The 11,813-nt window shown below is 36.0% G+C and overlaps 1 non-coding gene across 1 annotated transcript; it reads right to left on the bottom strand.

Annotated features, from left to right (window-relative positions):
• Positions 1-11,105: 11,105 nt before the first annotated feature.
• On the bottom strand, positions 11,106-11,212 carry LOC136165702 (U6 spliceosomal RNA). Its single transcript, XR_010662703.1, has one exon. It is a non-coding gene; the product is annotated as a U6 spliceosomal RNA (small nuclear RNA).
• Positions 11,213-11,813: the final 601 nt, after the last annotated feature.

Below are 11,813 nucleotides of genomic sequence, written 5' to 3' on the forward strand. Positions count from 1 at the left end.
ATTTTGTGGTACAGATGGGCATGCAAGTGTTTACTAGAGAGTACAATGTTTTAGGTTTCTTTTTTTGACTAGCAGTTAATTAAGCTGTCCTTTCTATTTATATTTAAATTGATGTATAGTCTCATGTGTCCCATTCCATACTTGTGATATTGGCTATCTGAACCTATGACATCATTTGTACTGATTGAATTTCAGCACATTTTTAAAACCTGAAATTTTTACTGGAATTTCTCATCCAACATATATTACTAATGTATTCCAATTGTCTGTCTGAAGTCTGGATTTCATATATTCATGAGTAGATAATAAAATGGATAGAGTCACAGAACCTTGTTGCAATCCATTAGAAACATTTTTCAAGGTTGACTTGGGTCCATTAATCAATACCCTTTGTAATTAGCCAACCATGATATCTTAGAAATGAGTCTTTCCTGAAGCCCACAGATGTAAATGTCAGAGACACTGAGATTAGGAGATTCATCATCTCCTCCTCCCCCAGGAAGAAACTGTTTGAGGAGCAGTGTTCCTGCAACACCAAAAAAGAGAAATTCTTTAACAGTGACCTGAAATGCCAATTTCCCCCCTAAAAGCAGAGGTGGTGCCTGAAATATTTTGTAGCATTGTATAGATCATTATCTCAAGAAATTGTATTTCTAGTGAAAAGAGAACTCAGAAAGAAATTTCCAAAAAATGCAGTTCTGACAGGAAGGACAAAGGTTCTAAAGCCCCAGATGGAAGGGCTGAGGCAGATGCCTTGGGTAGCATGTCTATGTGTTGGCCCTAATCCAGGCTACCTCCACCCTGTGCTCTAAGATACCCCCAGCGCCTATATGCAAAGTCATGCTTGGAAAGCTCAATTTCCCTGAATATTTTCTCAATAAATTTGGCTGATACCATCTTATTTTCTGAGTACTTTTTAACTGGTGTGTCAAATTGTGTTATTCATGGAGTAAATGAACTATGCCATCTATAAACAGTTACCTTTAGCCCAATTTTTAAAAACTTTTTATTTTATATTGGAGTATAGCCAGTTAACAATATTGTGATAGTTTCAGGTGCAGAGCAGATAGCCATACATATACAAGTTTCCATTCTCCATCCAGGCTGCCACATAACACTGATCAGAGTTCCCTGTGCTATACAGTAGGTCCTTGTTGGTTATTCATTTTAAATATAAGCAATGTATACATGTCAAGCTCCAATTCCCTATCTATCCCTTTCCCCCACCTTTCCCCCCGGGTAACCATAAGTTCATTCTCTAAGTCTGTGAGTCTGTTTCTGTTTTTTTTTTTAAATAATTTCATTTGTATCATTTCTTTTTAGATTCTACACATAAGGGGCGTCATGCAATATTTGTGTTTCTCTAACTTCACTCAATATGGCAATATAGGCCCATCCATGTTGCTGCAAATGACATTATATTTTTCTTTTTAATGGCTGAGTAATATTCCATTGTATATGTATGCTACATCTTCCTTATCCAAACCTCTGACAATGGACATTTAGGTTGCTTCAACCTAATTTTGATGTGAAACCTTTATTCATTTACCCTTTCATTCATTTAGCAGATATTAATCAAGCATTTAAAATGTGTCAAGCTCAGGGGATAACTCAGTTATCACAACAGACACAATCCCTGACTTCAGGGAACTTGAAAATCCTCTTCTTCAATCAAACAAGTTGCTTACTGACCACTGAAACTCCCAACACTTTCCTGACCACCTCCACTGTCAACCCAGGATTCTTTCCTCTCCATGGGTCTCCTGTTTAAATCCAATCTCAAAGGGCATCCCCCTCCTCCACACAGCTTCCAGATCAACCCAGCCTGCAGTGTTCTCTCTGCTGTGTGAGTTCCTATAACTGAATTGCTTGTACAGAGAACAGCTATGGGCTACATTTTATGAAAGAAATAAGCTTTAGCGTGGGGTAGATCCATGTTCAGATCTCACTCCAGTGAATTACTAGATTGTATAGCCATTGGTTATTTAATAGTTCTAAGCCACATCCGTAAAGTGACGATAATGACAATTTCATAGAGAAATAATTGATTCCACGTGACCTTTTTTTTTAATCCAAGCATCCTGTTCTCTAACCATGCTGACCTTCTTTGCCTCTTGTTACCATTTTTGGCCTAAGGTCTAATTTGTGTCATATAAATATGAGTATCTCTGCTTCCATTTGGTTTCCTCTTGCATAAAGTATCTTCTTTCATCCTATTCACTTTATTTCTGTGTGTGTCCTTAGAGCTGAAATGAGCCTCCTACAGGCAGCATATAGTTGTCTTGTTTTTTATCTATCCATCCTTTCTGTGCCTTTTGATTGGTAAATTTAATCCATTTACATTTAGAGTGATTAGTGATATGTAAGGACTTACACTTTGGCCACCTGATGTAAAGAGCCAACTCACTGGGAAAGACCCTGATGCTGGGAAAGATTGAGGGCAAGAGGAAGAGGGCGTGACAGAGGATGAGATGATCAGATGGCATCACTGATTCAGTGGACATGAGTTTGAGCAAACTCGGGGAGATAGTGAAGGACAGGGAAGCCTGGCGTGCTGCAGTTCACGAGGTTGCAAAGAGTCAGACACGACTGAGCAGCTGAATAACAAGGACTTACTATGCCATGCGGTTATTTGCCTCCTGTTTGTTAGGTATCCCCATTGCTTTTTTTTTTTCCTTCTGGTAAGCTCTGTCCCCCCTATTTTATGTTTCACGAATCTATTCTAGAGTTTTGCCTTGTAGCTATCTTGAGGCTTATATAAAACATTTTACAGATAAAACATTCAGTTTTATACTGATAGCAACTTATCTTCGTTCACCTATAAAGGCCCCACTCTTGTACTCATTCCATTTCATACCTCTGATGTCACAGTTTATCTCTTTTTACGTTGTGTATTTATTAACAAATTAGAGTGCTGTGCTGTGCCGTGGTTAGTCAGTCGTGTCCGACTCTCTGTGACCCGATGGACTGTAGCCCACCAGGCTCCTCTGTCTGTCGGAATTCTCCAGGCAGGAATACTGGAGTGGGTTGCCATGCCCTCCTCCAGGGGATCTTCCCAACCAGGGATTGAACCCAGGTCGCCCACACTGCAGGCAGATTCTTTACCGTTGGAACCACCAGGGAAGTCCATGAATGCTGCTGTGGGTAGCCGATCCCTTTTCCAGGGGATCTTCCTGACCTAGGAATCAAACTGGGGTCTTTGCATTGCAGGTGATTCTTTACCAGCTGAGCTACCCAGGGAAGCCCAACAAACTATTGTACCTATAGTTATTTGTAATATTCCTTTCCATTCATCTTTATACTCTGGTTAAGTGGTTAACACACCATTTCAACACAGAATTGCATTTTTTAAATTCTGTTTTCGCCTACACCAGTGTGTGTTGTATCCCTTCATACATTCTCATGTTGCACTCTTTACATTTCAGCTTCAGGGACTTTTTTCACTACTTCTTGCAAGGCAGATCTGGTGGTCGTGTGCTCCCTCAGTCTTTTGGTTGTTTCTTTTCTAATTTTTTGTTAGTTTTTTTTTTAATCTTTATTTTTCCTTCATAACTGAAGGATAACTTTGCTGAAATTATTCTTGCCTGACAAATTCATCTTTCAACACTTTGAACATATCATTCTGCTTTCTACTATCTTATAGGGTTTCAGCTAAGAGATCTACTGATAGCCAAACAGGGCTTCCTTTGTAAGTTACTTTCTTTTATCCCTCTGGCTACCGTTAAGATTCTTTATTATAGTTTTTAACAGCTTCACCATAATGTGTCTTGGAGATCTTTTTGCATTGAAATAATAAGGTGTTCTATTAGCTTCATGGAGTTTTATGTCCAAGTCTTTCCCCAGGTTTGGGAAATTCTCGCTATTATTTCTTTAAATATACTCTGTTTCTTTTCTTCCTCCCCTCTTATAAGCTAGTTATTCTTATATTTACCTTTCTTATCAAATTAAATAGATTTTTTAGGGTTTCTTCACTTAAAAAAATCTTAGAACTCTTTCCTCTTCTAATTGAATTACTTCTATATTTCTATCCTACAAGTCATTTATCCTTTCTTCCACGTGGTCTGCCCTATTACCAAACCTCTATTGTATTGCTCATCGCATTCATTGAATTACTCAGGTCCAGAATTTCTGTTTGTTTGTTTGTTTTAATTTCACTCTCTTTGGTAAAGAGCTCCTTCTGTTCATTAAGTGGGGTAGCCGGGCAGTTACTCATCAGTTTTTCTCTCTGCCTCCTCCACAGGCAAGGTCACTGCTTTCCTCCTCTTTTGCTGGACACGTCCCCACTGCCACCACCAGAAGTCCAACCCTTTGCAGGGTCACCCTAGTGAGGGTTGTTACCTAGGCAAGTTCCTCCCTCTCCTCTGCACTCAAACTCATCCCTACCCCTCTCCAGTGTTATACTAGACTCTCCCCCTTAGGCAGGTTGCACGTCCACAGATTCTCCCTCACCCATGGGTATCTGCCTGCATGTGCAGTCTTCAGATTTCCTTTCTCCCGGTCATGGCTAGTGGGGTGGGACAGGCTTGCTGACTCCTTTGAGTCCTCAGCTCTTTCTCAGGCTCTGCTTATTTTTCAGATGTGCAGGTGGGCTAGAAACCTGCTGAGTGCCTTGGTGTAATGTGCAGAAGCACTTTTGTTCTGTCATGGGTGTCTAATTAGTTGTTTTAAAAGGAGAAAAGAGGGGTAGCTTAGGCTTCCAGGATGCGCATGTCACTCCTAGAGATTCACTCTTTGTTGCATGTAGCAGTGGGTCATTATTATCATTTTTATTTATTGTATAAACATACAAAAATTATACATTCAACTATTGACAAATACATATTATTTCAGTTCAGAGCTATTTCAAATACTACAATAAACTCTCTTGTAAGTTTTGGGATGCCCTATGTTTGTATTTCTATTGAATGAATACCTAGGAGAGAAATTACTGGCTTATACGAAATACATACATTCAGCTTTAGAAGAGACTGTCAAACAGTTTTCCAAAGTGGTTGTATGAATTTACACTTAAATTGGCAGCAGTGAATGAGAATTCAGTTCCTCTACTCCCTTGCTTAAATTTGGTAGTGTCTGACTTTGTTTTGGCTATTCCAGTGAATGTGTGGTGATATTATTTTGTCATTTTAAGTTGCATTTCTTGATGATTGATGAAGTTAAACATGTCTCATATGTTTATTGGCCATTTGGCTATCCTCTTTGACTGTTTAAGTCATTTGTCCTATTTTATATTGAATGTTTAGTTTTTTATATATCCTGCATATGAGTCTTTTTATATGAATTACCAATATATTCAATGTTGTATGGCTTGAGTTTTGATTCTCTTCTTTGTCTACCTGATGCGAAGAGTTGACTCATTTGAAAAGACCCTGATGTTGGGAAAGATTGAGGGCAGGAGGAGAAGGGGACAACAGAGGATGAGATGGTTGGATGGCATCACCGACTCAATGGACATGAGTTTGGGTAAACTCAGGGAGTTGGTGATAGACAGGGAGGCCTGATATACTGCAGTTCATGGGGTGGCAAAGAGTTGGACATGACTGAGTGACTGAACTGAACTTAGAATTAAATGGAGTCATTTGAGGAATAGGAATGTCCTAATTTTAATATGTGCTTAGCTGCTCAGCCATGTTCGACTCATTGTGGCACCATGGACTGTAGCCCACCAGGTTCCTCTGTCCATGGGGATGCTCCAGGCAAGAATACTGGAGTGGGTTGCCATGCCTCCTCCAGGGGACCTTCCCAAGCAGGAATCGAACCCAGGTCTCCTGGATTGTAGGCAGATTCTTTACCATCTGAACCACCAGGGAAGTAATATAGTTAATGTTTTATGATTAGAACACTCTGTATCCTATTGAGGAAAACTTTGTCTACTTGAGTCAATAAAAATATTGTCCAGTTTTTTTCTAAAGCCTTTGCTTAAGTTTTTCATATCTAAGTCTATAATTCACCTAGAATTGATTTGTGAAGGGTGATACTAAAGAGTAACTATTCCTACTTGGAAATCCAAACAGCCTAGAACCATTTGTTAAAAAGAGCATTATTTCTGCACTACACCACAGTGTCACCTCTGCCAATATGAGGTAGCCCTGAGATGTGGAACTCTTTTTTCTACTGGCTTTTTTTTTTAGTCTATTCTTATACTAACTTCAATCTGTCTTAATTTTAATAGCTTTTTAATTGTTGTGACACCTGGCTGTATAAGTCCTCCAGCTTGTTTCTATTTATTAATGATCACCTTGACTGTTTTTGCCTTCTTCCATTCTCATATGAATTTTAAAATCAGCTTGTCAATTTCTACACAGATGTATTGGGATTTTAATTAGAATTCTGTTTTTAATCTAAAAATTAATTTAGGAAAAATTTACATTCTAATAGTTTTAAATTCTTCCAGTCCATGAAAATGGAGGAAAATTATTTATCTATTTATTATGCCTTTATCCATTACTTTTGACAAAGCATTACAATTTTCAGTGTAGAGGTCCTGATCATCTATCAACAAATACATTTTTGGATTTAAAGGGTTGTATGCTACTATAAGTGTTATCACTTTAATTTCTTTTCCAAACTTTTTGTTGCTGGTATGTAAAAATACAGTTGATTTCATGCATTGACCTTAGATCCAACAACCTGAATAATAATTGTTAATTCTAAATATTTATCTCTAGATTTTTAAAAAGATTTTTCTCTATACACAATTATATTTTCTGTGAGTATTAATAGTTTTATTTTTTCTTTTTCTAAATATTATGATTTTTGTTTCTTTTTATTGCCTCATTGCATTGCTTAAGATCTTATTTTTTATTTTAATGGAAGCAGTGTTAGTAGAATCCATATAGTGTTCCTAATCTCAGGAAGAAAGTTTCAGTAATTGATCATTAAATTAACTTCTCCTTTTGATTTGCTAAGAGTCTTCATCATAAATCAATATTTTATCAAAAGTTTTTCTCTAGTTGTTAAGGTCATCGTTTTATTTATCTCCATATTTCTGTGAATGTGTTGAATTATATTGACTATTGCCTGTGTATGCTCAGTTGCTCACTTGTTTCCAACTCTTTGCAACTTCATGAACTGTAGCCCACCAGGCTTCTCTGTCCATGGAATTTTCCAGGCAAGAACACAGGAGTGGATTGCCATTTCCTACTCGAGGGAATCTTACTGACCCAGGGATTGAACTCATGTCTCTTTGATCTCCTGCAGCGGCAGGCAGATCGGTTACCATTGTGCCACCTGGGAAAGTCCTATTACTGGTAAACTATTGCTAGCATTCCTGGAATAAACTTCATTTAATTGTGATGCACTATCCATTTTATATATTACTGAATTCCCTTTTCTAATCTATTAAATGTTTATATGTGTATGTTCATGCTGCATATTTGTCTGTAATTTTCCTTTCTTTTAAATTTTGCAGCAGTTTAGCTATCAAGATTATGCTGACCCCATAGAAATATTGGAAAAGGTAGCTTCTTTTTCTATTACCTGGAAGAGTATATATAAAATTGAAGTTTCTACTTTCTTTACCATTTGCTAGAATTCACCAAAGTAACCACCTGGGCTAGGAGCATACTTTGTGGACAGGTTAAAATAAAACATTTAATTTCTTTAGTAGATATATGATATTCTGATTATTCTTTCTTTTTGTGTCAGTTTCAATATATTATATTCTTTAAGGAATTTATTTCATTTAAGTTGGCCAAAGTTATTTGCAGTCTTATTTTTAAAATATCTATAGGACCTATACTAGTGTCTCTTTATTCATTGGTGATATTAGTATATTGTTTCTTTCTCTTTTTACATCAGTCTTTCCAGAATTTTATCAATTTGATTAATTTTTTTCCAGGAATAAACTTTTCATTTTGTTGATTTTCTTTATTGTATTTTGTTTTCTGTTTCTCTTATTTCTGCTTTTATTTTTTATTGTTTCTTTCCTTCTACTTTCTCTGTACTAATTAATTGTATGTAGCGTTCTTTTTGTTTTGAGATAGAAACTTGATGAATAAACTGATGAATAGCTTTCTATTTTCTTTCTAATATATACACTTAAGAATATAAATTTTCCTCTAGGAACTGCATAAATTCTCTCAGTTTTTGTTAATATGAAGATAAAGGATACTTTTGATGATTATAAAATTACAGGTTGGTAGTTATTTTCTTGATCATCATGTAACTGTTTTCCAGATGTTTTGATATGCCATATTTTCAATGTCATTTAGCTCAATGTTTTCTATATTTGATTCATGGATTGATTAGATTTTTATTGCTCAATTTTAAAAGCAGTTGGTGCTCTTCTAATTAACTTTTGTATGGGTATTGAGAGAAATTCCACTATGCTTAGAGAGCACACCCTGAATGATTTCAGTCCTTTGAAATATATTACAGGTTGCTTTATGACACAGCATATGGTAAATTCTAGTAAATGTTTGATATGCATTTGAAAAACACTGTGTATTCTTTCATTGTTGAACGCAGAGTTCTACATTAAATTTTTAGAATATCTCCAGGTTTTTACCATTATAAGCAATGATACAGATACAGTATATATCTTACTATATATATATAACTTTTTGTTCTTGCTGAATTACTTCCTTCAAGTAATTCTCAGGAGTGGCATTATGAGGTCAAAGGGTTAGGAATATTTGTATGGTTCTTCCTGTTTATACATTGCCAGTTATCATGCATGAATTCACAAAATTCCCCACGGTGTTGGGTGTTGTAATTGTTTTGTTAATAAAGTGGATTCTAAATTGTAACTCAAAGTTTGAGTAATTTTCATATCTTTGATAACTAGACAAGATAAATACTTTTCTAGGTGTTTACTTGCTACTTCTATTTCCTCTCATATAAATTGCCTATTCATCTGTTTTACAACCTACTGGGATCTTGATACTTTTAGAATAAATTTGAATGGGTAATTTTATAATGTCAGCAATTCACCCTTGGCTCACATTTGTTGCAAATGTTTTCCCAATTTATTATCTTTTAGTTTTAGCTTTGCTGTTTTTCACCATACACTTATGTTCAGTTCATGTAGATTTGAATCTGTTCCTTTGCTTGTGACTACTCTTCTCACTTGGAAACTTTAACAGTGTTTGATTCTTTCCTAGTTGGGTATTTCTTTTTGTTCTTGTAACATTTTTGTTAATATACAGTATACAGCATGACTGTCTAATAGAAATTTAATGCAAGACACATATGTGATTTAAAATGTTCTGTTAGTCACATTCAGAAAGTAAAAATAAACAGATATAATTATTTTAACCATATAATTTATTTGACCCAGTATCCAAAATACAGGCAGATTTTACTTCGCATGGTTCTGGCATGCATTAATTTCAGTTACCACCATTTAGTTTAATAAAAGTAGTCTTCCAATAACATGGTCTGAATCTCTATTATTCTGATGTAATAACAGTGAGTAGTTGCATAAAGTACAAACTTCACTACTAGACTTTCAGTCCACAAACCTGAACAAGTGAGCATCATTATCAGTTACCAATCAAAACATTTTTTTCTTTCAAAGTCTATTGGTAATTGTTCACTGCACACCTGTTATTCAATTCATGCATAGACAGTGAAGCATATAGTTGTGTTACCTTCTTATAGCTCAGTGTTAAACCCACATAACACTTTGCAAAAATGAATAATCATTTAGGGAGTTGCCTGATAAAGGGAGAGATCAGCAAAGAAATTTTTAAAAGATACTGTTGGAAGTGAAAGCAGATGTGATGATGAACAATTGTAGGGACTCTGACAATTCTACTGTTCAAGAGACTAGATGAATAGCCTCGGAAATTTAGTGAAGGTAAACTTATTGACAGAAATGATGAATGTGGTTGTGACAGGGAAAAAATATCTGCCTGGATGATCTGTCCATTGGTGTAAGTGGGTGTTCAGGTCCTCAACTATTACTGTGTTACTGTTGATTTCTTCTTTTTGTGGCTGTTAGCATTTACCTTATATACTGAGGTGCTCCTGCATTGGGTACATATATATTTACAGTTGTTATATCTTCTTGGATTGATCCCTTGATCATTATGTGGTATCCTTCCTTATCTGTTGTGACAGTTTTTATTTTAAAGTCTGTTTTGTCTGATATGAGTATTGCTACTCTCGTTTTTTTGAACTTCATTTACATGAAATATCTTTTTTCATCCCCTCACTTTTAATCTGTATTCTGAAGTGAGTCTTTATAGACAGCATATATATGAATCTTGTTTTTGTATTCATTCAGCCAGTCCATGTCTTTTGAATGGAGCATTTAATCTATTTACATTTAAGGTAGTTATCAATTTGTATGTTCTTATTGCTAGTTTCTTGATTGTCTTGGATTTGTTTTGTAGGTCTTTTCTCTTCCCTTCCTCCATAGTTCTTTTGTGATGACTATTATTGTGTTGGGGTTGCTTTTTTGTGTGTGAGTGTGTGTGTGTGTGTGTCTATTATAGTTTTTTGGTTTGCAGTTTTCATGTGGTTTTGATATAGCAGTCTATTTATATACAAGGTTTGTTTTAAGTTGCTAGTCTCTTTAATTTCACCTTCCATTTCCTGCGTTTGTATTTTCCTCTTCTTGTTTTTGCTGGTTTTGATTTCATATTTGTGTGTGGATGTTTTCCTGCTTTCACTGTATGTTTTCTTTAATTGGTGAGCTTTCCCGTTTATGATTTTCTTGTTTCTAGTTGTGGTCTCTTTTTTTTTTTTTTCCTTCTGCCTGGAGAAATTCCTTAATGTTCGTTATAAAGCTAGATTGGTTGTGCTGAATTTTCTATGTTTGCTTAACTGTAAAGTTTTGATTTCTCCATAGAATCTGTATGAGAGCCTTGCTGGGTAGGGTATTCTTGGTTGTAGATATTTCCCTTTCATCACTTTAAACATTGTCATGCCACTCCCTTCTGGCCTGAAGAGTTTCTGCTGAAAAATCAGCTGTTAACCTTTTAGGAGTTCCCTTGTATATTATTTGTTGATTTTCCCTTGTTGATTTTAATATATTTGTATTTAACTTTTGTCAGTTTTATTAATATGTGTCTTGATGTATTCCTCCTTGGAGTACTCCTATATGGGACTCTGACTGAATATTTCAAGTGGACTTGAGTGAATGTTTCCTTTCTCATGCTAAAAATACAGAATGCTTCATGAACTTGGGTGTCATCCCTGCACAGGAACCATGCTGATCTTCTCTGCATCATTCCGATTTTAGTATATGTGCTGCCAAAGTGAGCACTAATGTTCACGTAATAATGATAACTTCCCTCCATTGATTATTGCAATCATTTTGGCTTACTAAGTGTAGTTTTGTCTTACTAAGTCACTTTTGTGGTTTTGCACTGTCTGTAAAGCAAGGACTGCCTACATTATCATTTCAGTAATCAATGTAAAAGTTTGGGATATATTGCATTATTTTTTTCATACAAAGTCTTCAGAATACAGTATGCATCTCACACGTACAGAACTGCTCAGATTAGATTAGCTACATTTCGAGTGCTCAGGAGCCACATAGACTAGTGACTGCAGTGTGTGTGTGTATGTGCGCAATTAGTTCCTCAGTTAGGTCTGGCTCTTGGCAACCCTTTGAGTTGTAGCCCACCAGGCTCCTTTGTCCATGGGATTTTTCAGGCAAAAATACTGGAGTGGGTAGCCATTTTCCTCCTCCAGGGTATCTTTCCAACACAGTGACCAAAACCTGCATCTCCTGTGTCTCCTGCACTGCAGGCAAATTCTTTACCCACTGAGCCCTCGGGACTATAGCCTCCAATAGCACAAATCTACTCCAGTCTTTTAAAGCCAGAGTTAAAAAGTGTTGGTGTTGATGGGAATATGAGTAA

The sequence above is a fragment of the Muntiacus reevesi genome, chromosome 3 (genome assembly GCF_963930625.1).
Source record: "Muntiacus reevesi chromosome 3, mMunRee1.1, whole genome shotgun sequence".
NCBI classification, from domain to species: domain Eukaryota; kingdom Metazoa; phylum Chordata; class Mammalia; order Artiodactyla; family Cervidae; genus Muntiacus; species Muntiacus reevesi.